This window comes from Phacochoerus africanus, chromosome 1 (assembly GCF_016906955.1).
Source record: "Phacochoerus africanus isolate WHEZ1 chromosome 1, ROS_Pafr_v1, whole genome shotgun sequence".
Classification (NCBI taxonomy): domain Eukaryota; kingdom Metazoa; phylum Chordata; class Mammalia; order Artiodactyla; family Suidae; genus Phacochoerus; species Phacochoerus africanus.
The window spans coordinates 273,956,173-273,973,337 of NC_062544.1; the positions used below are offsets into that span (position 1 = coordinate 273,956,173).

The 17,165-nt window shown below is 33.4% G+C and overlaps 1 pseudogene; it reads right to left on the minus strand.

The window, feature by feature from the left end:
* Positions 1–12,924: 12,924 nt before the first annotated feature.
* On the minus strand, positions 12,925–13,275 carry LOC125111427 (keratin-associated protein 19-8-like; annotated as a pseudogene).
* Positions 13,276–17,165: the final 3,890 nt, after the last annotated feature.

Genomic DNA, 17,165 nt, shown 5'->3' on the forward strand with positions numbered 1-17,165 from the left:
TTACCAAGGAGGTGAAAGATGTATGTCAAGAACCATAAAACACTAATCAAGGAAATTAAAGAGGATTCAAAGAAATGGAAAGATATCCCACACTCCTGATTTGGCAAAATCAATGCCATTAGAGTGGTCATACTACCTAAAGCAATCTACAGATTCAAATTACCCTATCAAATTACCCATGACATTTTTCATAGAACTAGAATAAAAAATCAAAAAAAAATTCTATGGAACCACAAAAACTCAGAATTGCCAAATCAATCCTGAGAAATAAAAAAAAGCAGGAGGCAGAATTCACCCAGACTTCAGACAATATTACGAGCTACAGTAATCAAGACAGGGTTGTACTGGTACAAAAGCAGACATATGGACAAATGGAACAGAATAGAGAGCCCAGAAATAAACCCAGGTACCTAAGGTCAATTTATCTTTGAAAAAGGGAGCAAGAACATAAAATAGGAAAAAGTCTCTTCAGCAAGTAGTGCTGGGAAAACTGGACAGCTGTGTGTAAATTAATTAAACTAGAAACACCCTCACACCATGTACAAAATTAACTCAAAATTACTTAAACATTTAAACATAGAACAAGACACTATAATACTCCTAGAAGAGAACACAGGCAAAACATTCTCTGACATCAACCATACAAAGGTCAGTCTCCCAAGTCAATAGAAATAAAAATTAAAATAAATCAGGAGTTCCCTTTGTGACATGGTGGAAACAAATCTGACTAGTATCCATGAGGACGTGTGTTCAGTCCCTGACCTCACTCAGTGGGTCAGGGAGCTGGTTGCCATGGACTCTGGTGTAGGCCACAGATGTGGCTTGGATCTTGCATTGTTGTGGCTGTGGCATAGGCTGGCAGATACAGCTCCAATTTGACCCCTAGCCCACAAACTTCCATATGCCATGGGTGTGGCACTAAAAAGACAAAAAACATGTATTTGATAAATGTTTATAAAGGTATGTTAAATTGACATTGCTTTTTTGTTGACTTAAATCTGAATATTATCTAAATAAAAGAAAGATATGGAAAATATTAAATCACTATAGCTTCATTTTTTATCATTTTATTCTAGAATTATTTGTCTTTATCTTTTTATCTGTATGGATACTTGTAAGGTATATGAAAAATAAAAAAGATTCTAAGCCTAGGAAATACTGTACATTATTGACAATTGAGTAGATTGAAGTCATTATCATTTACACATAATTGAATTTCATAAACAAGACAAAAACATATTTTGTTTTCAAATTTGATATTTTAATTGGAAAGTGAACAGATAATTCAATTAGTTATAAAAGCAAAATTAGAGGATTCTAGGATTATGATGGAGATATAGGAGCAACTGAAAAATGTCCAAAATTCTGAGAAACAACATACTTTTGTGGAAATAATTTTAGCATGAGCTTTGTCGTCCAGTTACTGAGATCAAATTTGGAAGGCCTCTGTAATTTCAGACATTGATCTCCTGGGGTAGGGTTTCAGTAGAAGCTGGAAAATCCATATCTTCCATAGAAGAATGGGTGGCAATGGTAGCCATATCCAAAGTTTCCATAACCAGAGCCATATCCATAGCCTCCATGTCCACAGCCACAGCCCAGTCTGTGGAAACCACCATATCCAAAGCCTACCAAAGCCCAGGCCAATAAAGCTACCATAGCCAAAGCCCAGGCCTCTGTAATAGTTGCTGTAATGGCTCCTGGTGGTCAGGCTGGGTGGTGAGTTTGGTTTGCTGTTCAAGACAAGATCCCGAGTGTGATTGTCAGTGTGTAAAGGAATGCTTATATATCCTGGTCAGAGTATGTGATAAATCACATGCATACCCTTCTTTTATGTCATTATTTTATTACATATACTTTACACGACTCATTAATTCATTGTCCCTTGACACAGGGAGAAGGCCTCACGGTCATTAAAATATTTGAGATCACTTTGTTGCCTAATTGGAGTGTTCCTTATGATTTATTGCATTGCTTTATCAAATCATCACTTTTCACACTTTAAATATACACCATTATATTTGTCAATTATACCTCAAGACAACTGGTTGAAAAAGTTAGTGCATCATTTTACAAAAAGGGATTCTGTATCTTCAAAGTCTAGACATATCAGACATCAAATAGAATTCATAGTCAGGTGTAGCAATCATATTTGATAATGTGTTTTTTAATTAAACATTTCTTCATCTCTGTTTTTTATACTTCATTTACAAATTAAATCAAAGAAATTTGTCAAATTCAAAGATCTATAATTTGTCACACCATTTTAAAGCATTGCATTGCTCTATCCAAAAAACTGAATTATCTCTTTCAGAAATAAGAAAACGAAAACATTTAAGAGCCAGGAAGAATCAGTTTGAATATTATGAACACTAGTAAGGAACTCTAGAAAAAAAATTCTATTTTTCTTTGATTGTAGAGCATTGACCAACATAACAGACATAATTTTTTATTTTCATGCTACTTGAAAAATAAAAAATTTCCTTGTTTACAATAGATTTGCAAATATTAATATATAAATATTAAGTAAGATCATAGTTTACTCTTCATTGTCTGTTTTGTACACTTCCATGGGCTTTGACCAGCATGAAAGAAATTGTTCAGAAACTTCTGGCAAATCACAGTCATCAAAAATTTATTTCAGAAGTAGCTATATTTTAAAACTGTATTAAAATTATCTTTTTGAATCCTGATCATCTTCTTTAGCATAACATTTATCCAAGGTGCTTCCAAAGTAGAGATTACATCTTCCTCCCCATATTTACAATCACCATCTCCTTCCATTTCTTCACCCATATATCTAACATATTATACGAGTTTTTTTTTATTAATAGACTTGGTTTTTAGAATAGTTCTAATTTCATAGAAAAACGGAGCAGAAAGTGTAGAGTTCATATAATCACCCCCCCCACAGACATGCACACATGTACATATTTTCCCTATTATTAAATATCCTGAATTAATATGGTATATTAGGTATAATTAATGAACCAATATCGATATATAACTAATTACACTATATAGTTTAGATTAATGTTCACTCTGTGTTGTACTGATCTATGGATTTTGACAAATGTGTGTCTTTAATCTCTATTATAGTATAACACAGAATAGTTTCACTGCCCTAAAAACTCTCTATGCTTCATCTAGTCTTACCTCATTTTCCCCAGACTCTTGCAAACACTAACTTCTTATTGTCTCCCTGGTTTTTCTTTTCCAGAATACCATAGTTGGAATAATACAGTATTTAACCATTTCACATTGAATTCTTTCATTTAGCAATAAGTTTTTATGATCCCTTCATATGTTTCTGTGACTTGATCATTTCTTTTATCACTGGGTAATATTACATCTCTGATGCACTACAGTTTGTTTATCCATTCACTTATTGCTGTTGATTGCTTCTAAGTTTTGACAATTATAATTAAAATTTCTATAAACATCTGTGTTCAGGTTTTTGTGTGGACATAAGTTTTTAACATATTTGGGTAAATATCAAGGAGAATGATTCCTTGATCTTTTTTATAAGACCATGTTAAGTTTTGTAAAAAAAACCAAAGAACAACAAAAAAAAACCCTGCCAGGCTGTCTTTTGTCGGGAGACATGTTTCTACAATATTTTCTTAGCCTCTTTGCTGAAAACTCCATCTTGTTCTGCTTTACTTTACCCCATATTCCTGCTCGAAAAACAGTCGCAGTGCTGGTAAATGACTTAAGCTTAAGCACAAAGACCTAAAGGCAAAAGTTATTCATATGGTCAGCTGAATGAGGACATGATGTCCTGGTCTAGGCACACGGTTTACACAGCACGATATGTTCTCTTAAGAATAAGAGAAAGAGGAACCTCATGACCCCAAGTGGTTTATGAGCAGTCATTAGCAGAATATGAATTAGCAAAGAGAACCAAGGTGCAAACCTAGGCATGCTGTGTTGCTACAGATAGGACAGTGATGATTCTCTAGATGCTATGCATAGATAGCTAATGCCAGTCTTTCTCAAATGCTAATGATTGCTAAATTCCTAAAGGTCAGAGTAAAAGCTTAACCATCTACCAGATATGTGACTTTTAAAATAATAAAAGAACTTTCAAAATAATAAAAAAAAAACCCTATATCCTGCACCTACAACCCCCTCCTCACTTGATGTAATCCTAAAGAGCACAATAAAAGCAGTGTGGTTTCTTGTGATGGGGCTCTTGGTCCTTGAGACCTTGAGTCTCCCATTCCCACCTTTAATTAAGATAAATACCTCTGTGTCTTGTTTTACGTTAATTTTTTCCTTAAGTTTCACAGCACCCATTCTTCAGCCCTAACCTGCTGAGCTGGTTTCGGCAGTCTTCCAAACTTGCTGTAAAATTTTTCATTGCCATCAACAATGAATGAGTTTCTGTTCCTCCACAAACATGCCAGCAGTTGCTGTTAGAGTTTTAAAATTCAGCCATTCTAATAGAAATGTCACAATATCTTTTAAAACATCATCCAGTCCCCAGTCTCCCATTAGCCATTAGACTATGGTAGCTAGATAAAATTGTAAAGTATGTAAAATTTCTCTTTGACACTCATCAATTTTCATTCAATCTGTAGTTAATCCCTTTCACTTCCTTTTTATTGTATCTCTACAGTTTTCCCCTTGTATTCCCTTTGTCTGTTCTGTTCTTTTTTTTCCCCTCTTCTTCTCAGGAAATACCATATTAATCTCCACTAAGATATTAAAAGTCTGTTAAGATCTTAGATTTTAGAAGATAATATAATCTAAGGGCTCTGTCAAGTTCAATAAGATAACATTATCATTGGAAATATCTTCAGAATCTCCAAATTGTAGATATAATGTTAAAAAATAAGGGGTGGAAAAAGACAGTTGAGAGCAAAAGTCCCTCAGCCACCCCTAAGAAGTTAGCCACTTATAGCCAAAGCTGACCCTAAACCTTGGTAATTTCTTCTAGTTATGCCCTTAACATTTGGATCTAGTCCTTAAGTTATGAATTTTACATAACATCAAATGCAGTGTTCATGTTCTTTTAGTCTTATAAATAATTTTCAAATGATGCATTTTCCCAGCTGGATTTATTTACCTCTGCCAAAAACTACCATGCAATAAGAATACCGCAAATAAGTGTTGAAAGGATGAATTAATTCTTTGCTTCTGACAGGCATGAGTAACTCGGTGACCACATCTAAATAATAAAGATTTAAAGGAAGAATACGTGCAAATGGATTTCTGAATTTAGAGGAACACCCATAACCTTCATTTCATTTGCATTGGTTCTTTTTTAACATAATAATGAACTATATTTTATATAAATTTCAGTGTAAAATTTGATGAATTCTTGCAACCAGACATACACTACCCATACCAAGTATGTCCTAATGCCTAAAGTGACTCTATCACTCCTTTTTTGTCAATATCACTCGCTAGAGATAAGTATTCTTCTAGATTTCGACAACAGCTTTAGTAAATCTTATCGATAATTTTCAGCAATAATTGTGAGGTTTACATCCCCACCAGTAATGTAAGAGTTTCAGCTGCTCTAAATCTTTGACACGTTATTTTCAGCTTATTTAACATAATCATTCTTGTGGGAAAGTGGTACTATCTGAGTATTGTTTTAATTTAGCTTTTAACTAATGAGTAATAATATTAGGCACCATTATGTATGTTTATTGATCAGGTAGATAAACTTTTTGAAGTGGTGATTCAAGTAATTTGTTCATTTTTACTTGAGTTTGTAATATTTGAGTATTGATTTTTTAAGTACTTGGGTATAAGTATTTTTTCAGATCTATGTTTTAGAAATATTATCTCTGGAGTTCCCACTGTGGCCCATTGGGTTTAAGGATCTGGCATTGCCACAGCTGTGGCGTAGGTTGAAGCTGTGGTTCAGATTTAGTCCCTGGCCCAGGAATTTCCATATGCTATGGGTAAGGGAAAAAAAAAATTCTCTCGAGATGATTTGTTTATGTACTTTTAAAGTGATGTCTATATATGAACAGAATTTTTCAATTTCTTTTTAAAAAAGAATTCCAGTTTATCAATTTTTAATTTTATCTTTAATGCTTTTTTGTCCTAAGAAACTCTTGGCTACCTCATGTCTTATTTCCTAATCCCTTTGCCTGCTCTTTTCAGAATTTATTCCATTTTCATTGTTCATCTTAAAAGACCGTTGTTAAATTGAATATTTCATTCTCATTAAGTCAATAGGAAGCCATAAAATTGGAAATAAATCAAACAGGTTTAATGATGTCATAGTCTGCCTATTTAATTCTAGATTATCTTCCCTCAGTTGTGGGGCTGATGATTCTGTGATGCATTTACTCTGGACCAGTAACAGCTTTTCCCTGGAAGTAAATGTTGGAGCTCTTCTAAGCTCTTCTTTATTCTGAGACAAATCAATATAATGTACCAATAAGAAATAATAATAATATGATAAAGTTCTATTCTACTAAGAATCCCAAATAGTTTCTCCAAATAGTTATTTTGATTTTTGTTCTTCTTTCTTTCTTCAGGCTCTAACACTATTATCCAGTTAGGGAGTAAAACATTTTCATTCAAAATTATGTTTTAGTCAAACTAAAGATTATAGGTCTCCAATGGTGTCACCCTAAACACACCTACCTCAATCTACTTACTGTGAAGCTACAATATTTTTCCTGAATTGACTAAAAGGATAGGATCTGGTGGAGTAAATCCATCTACATATTCAGTAAATAAGTCTAAGGCTTTCAAATGCATTGTAATAATAACAATAATAATGAATAAATAATAATAATAATTTTGTTTTTAGGGCTGAACCCACAGCATATGGAAGTTCCCAGGCTAGGAGTCCAATCAGAGCTGTAGCTGCTATCCTATGCCACATCCACAGCAACGCAGGATCCTGAGCCGTATCTGCGGCCTACACCACAGTGATTTTTATTTATTTGTTTATTTATTTATTTTTAGGGTCATGCTGTGTCATATGGAGGTTCCCAGGCTAGGGGTGGAATCAGAGCTACAGTGGCTGGCCTATGCCACAATCACAGTAACACCAGATCCAAGCCGTGTCTGTGATCTACACCACAGTTTACGCAACGCCAGATCCTTAACTCACTGAGCAAGGCCAGGAATCGAAACTGCGCCCTCAGTTTCCCTGGCAAATAGCAAAATATTTCAGTGTGCTTATAATATTGAAAACCAAGGTCATGTCACGCTGTGGCAGACCATGAGGAAAACATGATTGAGATTCACAAAAAGTTAATTTTTGAGTATATATTTTCAAATACATTTTATTCTACCTCTCTGTTTTCTTATCAATAAAAGTATTAAATAAAATCATTTTTAACAAAATAGTAAAATATTTATCCTCCATGTTATTCTAGATATGAAAATATATAAAATTACTCTCAGTGCTAGATTTAAATACCAATGTTGTGCAACTAAAAGCACTGAATAAGATCTGGTTTATTGTTTGGAGGAAAAAAATCTTATTTCAACTAAGTGCTGTGGTTTGTGTGTATCTATCTAGCCCTATGGGTGAGCGTAAGATTTCCTATTAATTCAGCTATTCATGGAGTAGTTTTTTTTTATTGTTAATTGGGTTCAATAACAAATGGTCACTTTGATTTTTTTTTTGTCTTTTTGCCATTTCCTGGGCCACTCCCGTGGCATGTGGAGGTTCCCAAGCTAGGGGTCTAATCAGAGCTGTAGCTGCCACCCTACGCCAGAGTCACAGCAACGTGGGATCTGAGCCACGTCTGCGACCTACACCACAGCTCACCACAACGCCGGATCCTTAACCCACTGAAGCAAGGGCAGGGATTGAACCCACAACCTCATGGTTCCTAGTTGGATATGTTAGCCACTGCACCACAACGGGAACTCCCCACTTTGATATTTTAAGTTAAATTTCAAAATAGAAGACATGGATGCTGTTTTAACTTAGAAAAATTTATTGCAGAAGCAATAGAGAAATTCCACAATTATGGAAAACACAAATAAAGGAAATTGACAGAACACTGTAAACCCGCTATAATGGAAAAAATAAAAATCATTATTTTTAAAAAAAGAGACATTAAGAGATCAGAAGTAGACAATTATGAAATAATAAAAGTTCCTAAAATTTAGATTTTTAAATACTTTTGATTTTGGTTTGATCCTGGGTAATCTTGTTTGGTATAGCTATTTTAGCCATAAAATACTTGTATGGCCTCAAATGTTGGGCTGCTAGGATAGAATTCACTAGAAGCTGGAAAATCCATATTTTCCACAGAAGGATGGGCAGCAATTGTAGCCATATCCAAAGTTTCCATAACCAGAACCATATCCATAGCCTCCATGGCCACAGCCATAGCCAAGTCTTTGGAAACTGCCATATCCAAAACATTACCAAAGCCCAGGCCATCAAAGCCTCCATAGCCAAAGCCCAAGCCCCCATAATTGTTGCTACAATGGCTCATGGTATCAGACTGGTGGGGGCTGTGAGCTTGGTTTGCTGTTCAACACAAGCTCCTAAGCATGGATGTCAGCTTGAGGAGAAGGATGCTTATATACCCTCATCAGAACATGTGATATACTGTGTGTATTGCCTTCCCATGTGTCATTCTGCATATTAACTATAATGTTATAACTCATTAACCTGCTGTCTCCTGACACAGAGAGAGGCCTTACTTTCATTAACATAGTTCAGCTTACTTAGCTTCCTATTTAGGATGTCCTTGAGCCAGTTGGTTTGATTTTATGGGAAGAAATACCTCACTCTTCAAAATGTGTACATTCCAACATTTAAGTTAAATTGCTGTTATCAGGTGTATTACATCATTTGTACTTGATGACAGTCCTTTTTTAATTAAACATTTCCTCTATTCTGTCATCTACTGAATGAATAGCCCTATCCATACCCGACTAAATTCACAGATATTTATTCAATTTACATATGTTAAATCTATATTTTTTTAGAAAACACATATCTTTATTGGGGTAAAGACTGAAAAAAGTGCCTCTATTCAGAAAATATGAAAAATTTTGAAATTTAAAAAAAGAAGGCCTATATTGATTTTTAGCATTTAGATCATAATAAGCTTTAAAATTTTTGACTTTTGCACACAGCTTCAGAATTTTGCAGTTGCAAAACATGGAAAAATTAATTTTAGGAATTGATGGCACAAAATTCCTCTCAAAAGAACAGTATCAGAGTAGCAGTTCAATTTTCAGTTCAAATCCTAAAACCTTCCTCTATAATTGGTTCTATTCAAAGCTTACTAAAACTGCAAACTGTGTCTGCACCTGCTTTTACACAGCCCAGTCAATTTCTCCCTTCTTTATCCTTCTTCAATTACCCATATATGATCTCTATTTTCATTCCTTCTTTATCTTCCATTATTCTTCCCTTCCCTCTCATTACCTACCATGAAGAAACAGGTAAAATCTTAAAGTTAAAAATATTTCTCCCCAACCCAGTCTTCCTTTAGGTGTTCCAATAAATGTCTTCTTTTTACCTTTTCTTCATATCCACCATAATATCTTTCCTTTTGTTTATACGAGTATGTCCTATATTTGTTTATGTTCAGGCAATTTCTAACTACGCCCTACTAACCTGTTAATTGTTTGTAAAGTTCTTATTTTTAAAAACATACAACTCCTAGAGCCTTCTGAAAGTTAAAGAGTATCCTAAATATGAAAAAATCTTGAAAGTTTTGAAAATTAAGATGCAATGTTGAAATTACACAGAACGAAGAAATATTACATGAAGACTTTTTTTTTTTTAATGATGACAACCTTGGCATGTGGAAGTTCCCAGGCCAAGAACCAAATCCTGGCCTTAGCTGCAGCAACACTGGATCCTTTAAACCACTGTGCCAGGCCAGGGATAGAAGCCACTCCTCTCAAGGACCTGAGCTGCTGCAGTCAGATTCTCAACCCACTGTGCCACAGAGGGAATTCCAATGTGAGACCATCTCGTTTAGATTTCTTGGAATGCTTCACTGAGTTAGTCAATGAGGTCTGAGGTTGACCCTATACTTGATTAATCTCCAAATAGCACCTGTCCCTTAACTTGGGCCACAAAATTTATTTAATTTACATGATCTGTGAACATACGGCTACACTTTTGCAAGATTTCCAGGTACTTTTATCAAAGATGAATTTCTTAAAATGGATGTGTCAATTCTAAAGAGCAGTATAGGGAATTAAAATTGTCTATAGAGCTAATAAATAAAGTATAAGTAAATTACAGTAACTATCGTGACTACTAAAATCGGCAACTCTGACTATGCCATAGCAAGCTAAATTTTTCGGGACACAATAACCCACCATATCTCTTTCATCCAAATACTGTATCATTATTTCTCATTGAACTAGAAAGAGTTGGTAAGTTGAATTTCTATTCTCAATGAATCCTTTTGAAACACTGAATCACAAACAATTCAGACTGGATTAAAAACATCACATTTTGTCCATATAACTCAGCCACATCAAGTTAAGAGTGATTAATGGCTAGTTTTGTTTGTTTGGAATAGAGAAGAATGCATTCCCTTAGACAGAACACTAAACAAGGTATAAATGGAAAACTTCAAAAGTCAAATAAAAAGCAAAAGAGTTTCAAGGAATAAAATGTGAGAGTTTTGCATAAAGCGAGTTAGTGATCATTGTCAGTAAAATATCAACACTACAATATTATAGAATACATAGAAAAAAATACATCTTATTTTTTCCAAGTGAAAAAATAATCAAAATTGAAATATCCATTGAAAAATGAGGAATACATATTTCTTTAGAGAAATAGTGTCTTATGCTTAGTTATCAGACCCTAAATAGATTGAACGATGATTGTTTTTTCCCATCATTTCATTTTTAGAAAGTTTCCTTTGAAATACATTCTGAAAAATTTGTTAATAATGGATACAAAATAAGAAAATGTGCTTTCACTTGATATAAGTAATAGCTTTACCTACATAAAAAGGAAACTTTTGTTATACATTCCTAAAACTCAGACATAAGTCAATATAATATGAAAATGTAGCTTACAAAAATATTATATTAAACTAAAAGTACCACATATGCATTTTTCCATTCTAATTTATTTTTAATATTGTTTTTCTTTGCAACTTTGTAACACCTTCCTCAGTTTATGAAGATATTAACCTGTGTAAGAATAGAATATTTTCAAATGGAGCTTAATTATTTGGGTAAAAGTTCTTTTAATGGAATTACCAAACTTTATCTACCATGACCTTTTTATAAAAAAAACAACATCTGATAGGACAAGTGACCAGAAATGGCTGAGTTTTATCTTTTTTTCTAACTTCATTCATATAGTTTAAACAAATACAAAACTAATAAAAAGCCATGATCTTGAGATCTGAGCTTTAACATTATCTGTTCTTCATTTGCCTTGAAGCAAAACTAGATTAGAAATGAGAAGTAGGAAATTATATACAATAAAATAAAATTGTAACAATAAAAATGTAAAAGAAAATACAATAAGGTAGTTAATCTGAGGGAATTAATCAAAATAAACCAAAACTTTAGCCATAAAATTATAGCTGTTCATGAAAATATGATGAGAACTTTCAAGACAGTATTACAATTTTTAAATATACAATGAAAAAGAACCAGCAGAAAGGAATAGAACACCAGGATTCAGATGAACTGCTTTTTGATCTTGGTTCTGATACTTTGTGTTTCCAACTCTAGGCAAGTCATTTAAACATTTGCAGTTTCCTTTTCTGCACTGTAGGGGGCAGCTCTACACAATCTGTAATGCTTTGTTCACCTACAACTTTGTCTTGTTCTTATATTATTAGATTTCACCAACTCAAACAAATTTCACTTTATGCCATCACCTGAATATGCTTTTAAAGCTTGAAAAGCCTATATATTTACATTGTATCATTCATATATCCACTTATGTGAAACACCAATAAAATCTGTGCATTTCCGTGTGTGTTAATTGGTTGAAATCATCACCCCCCTCAAAAAAAACTCTTTTGATGATTCCCCCCTAAGTAAAGCTGCAGAGTGATCTATTTCTTGGTTATAACTAGGTGTTTACATTCCATTTATACTTGTAAAAGGCTTTAATGTCATGATGATGATGATAGTAAGAAGATACATTGTGTGCTACAGAAGAATAGTAACTAATAAAAATCTAAATCAATTTATATTTTTAATACTACATATATTTTAATTAACTAACTTGCAGTGCTTTCAGTAGGATTATAAAATAACCATTTTTATGACAGGAAACAGAAAAATAAAGATATATAATCAAGAAATGTATTTTAAAAATATGGACAAATGGACTTAGCATAATTATGGTTACCCCAATGGTTGAAGTTTGGAGTCTACCACTGTTCTTTTTTTACCACAAAAGTTCTGAATAAGGACAAATTTTGGAAGAAGGGGTGGATTATTTATATATTTTGGACTTCATTGATAAATAAAATTGTATAAAATGTAAAACATATAAATCCTTTTTTATTTGTTATCATAGATACGTAGTTCAAAATTTTTTAAGTTGAATTTTTTAATGTTGAAATGAATGTTAAGTATTATCTAATTACAATCAAGGAAATAATTTAATAGTTATATTTGATGAATTGTTCATTTTAATCTAAATTTATTGTTCTTTTTATGTTTCTGTCTATGACATAAATATTTAAGTACATAAGCTAATTAAAATATTCATTTAAACTTGAGTAGTATTTATACTTTGTTGTTTATCTTGTAATTGAGAATAAATGAATCAAAATCTGTCTTTATTGTTTCAAATTAAGAGATTTTATTAGGGAAACTGAAGAGATAACCATGAATATAAAATTGCATAATTATAAACATACTGAAAGTCTTAGATGCAAACAAATGGACTTAGCATAATTATGGTTATCCCAATGGTTGAAGTCAGATTTAGCAAGTCTACTCATAGACCTAAATATTAGATTTGTAAGAATTTTAGTGGAAGCTGGAGAATCCATATCCTCTACAACCCAATGGGTGACAGCAGCTGTGTCTGTATCTTCCGTAGCCAAAGCCATATCAGTTGCCTCTCTGCCCACAGTCATAGCCCAGGCTGTGGAATTTGCCACATCCACAACCACAGCCATAGTTCAGGCCACCAAAGCATCCAGAGCTGTAGCCTAGGCCTTTGCAGTAGTTGCTATAGTAGCTTATGGTGTGCGGAGTTAAAGGCTTGGTTTGCTATTGAAGGTGTGTTTCCTAAGAATGGATCTTAACACTTGTGCAGAAGTTTTATAACCTAAGTTATGGGTGTGGTAAATCATTAAGACCTACCTCATTTTTCATCCTCGGAAGAAATTTCATGAACCACATGTTTTGGCTATTTGTTTTGCTTAATACGCATTGAGTAATTTTCCATCGCAATAAAGCTTTTAAATATATTTCTAAGCTCAATTAGGACTCTGATTAAATTGTGTCTATAATAAGAAATATTATATGAAACTTCAAAGACTGTTCACAAAGTTCAGGAGTGCCTTCTGGCAATTTAGACGTAAGGACTGGCATAAACGCCACCCAATTTAGGCTTCTGAGAATCTCTGCAGTCCAGGCAAGTGGCTGACAACACCGTGAAGATAATATTTCTCTGCTGTGAATATTTTCTGTCCTTATTCTTTTCATAATGATGACCATTTCTTATTATTTGGGGTAAGCGGGGTACTAATTTTACTCCTAAACCCACTAGTCATTGGAAATTTTAATCACTAAGATGTAAAATATCTACAAATATTGAAATACAAACACATTCCATTTGATTTTGTGCAGTTTGAAGCAAACATGGAACCAATCTTGTTTAAAATGTCCAGCATAGAATTCTTCATTTTTAAGAGATAATATTTAAAATCTTGCTGTCTTAAAGAATGCACTTCCAAACTGAAGAGACCTAGAAAAGGAAAGGTAAAAAACCAAAACATAAATAAATGCTCCCTGTCCCTATTTTTCAGGCTACTCAAAAACTGATGGCACTCCATTTAAATAAATGTTAACATTCCTTTGCAATAACTTCACAAAATTCAGGAGCGCATTCTGGCAATTTAGAACTGCTTTCTGGAATCCAGGATTATGTTACCATGCTGAAGAAAAATAAATGGCTCTATTGATCTTCTTGTAAAGAAATTGGGAAGAAGTTGTAGACAATGTGAGTCATAGTGATTTCTCTCAGAGATTAATTATGAATATCACTAATATCATTTTTTTTAATTTGAACACATTTTTCAAATTTAGCATCACCAAAGAATGAACAAATTAAATATTTGCTAAGGGTTTCTGCATAATATTAATGGAATGTTCAATATCCCACTGCCTGATATCCACTTGTTTCATTTTTGAGAACCTGCTACTTAGTGACTAGAAACATAGTTTTTTTTTTGGAGGTGAGATTTTCACATAGCTTCAAGATAATTATGATGACTTAGAAAGTCACAATATACTTCGTATCATTGTTTTATTCTACAGTCTCAATTTCAGATTTTATTGAGCTTGGTCAATATATCGACCAATTGATCAAAATATTTGTACAGTACTGGTTTCATCCCAGACAAAACTACTACAATAGAAGACAGACCCTGATTTTCCAAAGGCTTTCTTAATACCAAATGAGATAGAGATCAAATGCTCTGTTCTGATTTCTATACTGAAATACACTGCATGGAAGAAGTCAATTAATGCTTCAAAATAAGTTGTTTACTAAAACTTACACAAATGGAAATAAAAATATTAAAGATTATATCCGTTAAGGAAATAAAACATCTAGGAAAAAAAATCAGACTTCTAACAAAGAAAATTCCTGGCCTGTATTTTTACTGATGAAGTTTAGCAATTACTTAAATAATTCTAATTAATACAAGAAATATTATTAATTTTACTCCAATTCTTTCAGAAAATAAACCCAATTTACAAATCTAGAATAGAATCATAGGTTAAAAATTTGAAAAAAAATGTAAAGATACCTTTTAAAGAGATCAACTCAATCTACAAAGTAAGAAATTATAAAATAAAATACTGAAGTTCCTGTCATGGCTCAGTGGTTAATGAATCTGACTAGGAACCATGAGGTTGTGGATTCAATCCTTGGCCTCACTCAGTGGGTTAAGGATCTGGCATTGCCTTGAGCTGTGGTGTAGATCACAGACGTGGCTCGGATTTGGCATTGCTGTGGCTGTGGCGTAGGCTGGAAGCTACAGCTCTGATTAGACCCCTAGCCTGGGAACCTTCATATGCCATGGGTGTGGCTGTAGAAAAAAAAAAAGAAATTATAAAATAAAATACAAAATACAAAAGTATAATTACAATATTGTCAGAATATATAAAATACTTGAAGATAATTTTAAAGATATGCAAGACCTAATCCTTGATAGTTACAAATAAAGATATATATGTACACACATACATTTAAACACATTAAAAACATGTATATATAAGATAATGATTTCCTAAACTTTAAACCTCAAACTATTTACTAGGAGAAAAAATATTTCTGAAAGAATTTCTCTAAATCTGTTAAGAATGCACTAAAAACGGAATTCCTTTAGCATCATTGTTTCCCCATTTATCATTTAAAAACATTTTATTATAGTTAATTTACAGTGTCTTGCAAATTTCTGCTGTACAGCATAGTGACACAGTCATATATATATGTGTGTATATAAAATACATATATATTGACATTCTCTTTCTCATTCTAGTTTCCATTGTGTTCTATCCCGAGACTGGATATAGTTCCTTGTACTGTAAAGTAGGACCTCATTGCTTATCCATTGTATTTTTTTTAATACTCAAATGAATTTATCACATCTGTAGTTCTGTAATGATCATCACTATCCAATTTCACAGGATTTCCATTCCACAACCCAAGCACATCCACCCACCACACAAACTGTCTCCTCCAGAGACCATAAGTTTTTCAATATCTGTGAGTCAGCATCTGTTCTGCAAATAAGTTCAGTCTGTCTTTTTTCCAGATTCCGCATGTCAGTGAAAGCATTTGATGTTGGTGTCTCATTGTATGGCTGACTTTGCTTAGCATGATAATTTCCAAGTCCATCCATGTTGCTAAAAATGCTGGTATTTTGTTCATTTTAATGGCTGAGCAATATTCCATTATTTATATGTACCACATCTTCTTGATCCATTCCTCTGTCGATGGACATTTAGGTTATTATATTTATAGTTATACAACTATTATTACAACCCAGTTTTATAGCATTTCCATCCCAAACCCCCAGCCAATCCCCCCCAACCTGTCTCCTTTGGTAAACATAAGTTTTTCAAAGTCTGTGAGTCAGTTTCTGTTCTGCAAAGTTCACTGTATTCTTTTGTCAGTTTCTGCATATAAGTGATAGCATAAGATAGTTATGTCTCACAGTCTAATTTCTCACTTAGTACGAAAATTTCTAGTTCGGTCTGTGTTCAGGAAATGCTATTATTCCATTCCTTTTTATGGCTGAGTGATACTCCACTGTGTATCCACATCTTTATCCACCCCTCTGTTGATGGATGCTTTCATGTCATGACTATCGTATATAGTGTGGCAATGAACACTGGAGTACGTGTATCTTTTTGAGTTACAATTTTCTCTGGATAGATGCCCAGGAGTGGGATTGCTGGATCAATTGATAATTCTATTTTTAGTTTTTGAGGAATCTCCATACTGATTTCCATAGTGGTTGCACCAAGTTACGTTTCCACCAACAGTGTAAGAGGGTTCCCTTTTCTCCACACCCTCTCCAGCACTTATTGTTGTAGACTTTTTGACGATAGCCATTCTGGCTAGTGTAAAGTGGTACCCCATGGTAGTTTTAACTCGTACTTCTCTAATAATTAGTGACATTGAACATCTTTTCATGTGTTTGTTTGGTCATCTCTATGTCTTCTTTGGAGAATTGCCCATTTAGATCTCCTGCCCATTTTTTGATGGGGTTGTTTGTTCTTTTGGTATTGAGCAGCAGGCAGCGTTTATAAATTTTGGAGGTTAATCTCTTGTCAGTCACCTCATTTGAAAATATTTTCTCCCATTCTGTGGGTTGTCTTTTTTGTTTTGTTTAAGGTTTCCTTTGCTGTGCAAAAACTTTTAAGTTTAATTAGGTCTCATTTGTTTATTTTTGCCTTTATTGTCATTACTCAGATAACACTACCACTTCACGTGTACTACAGGTAATTAATAGCAGAGTGTTCTCTAT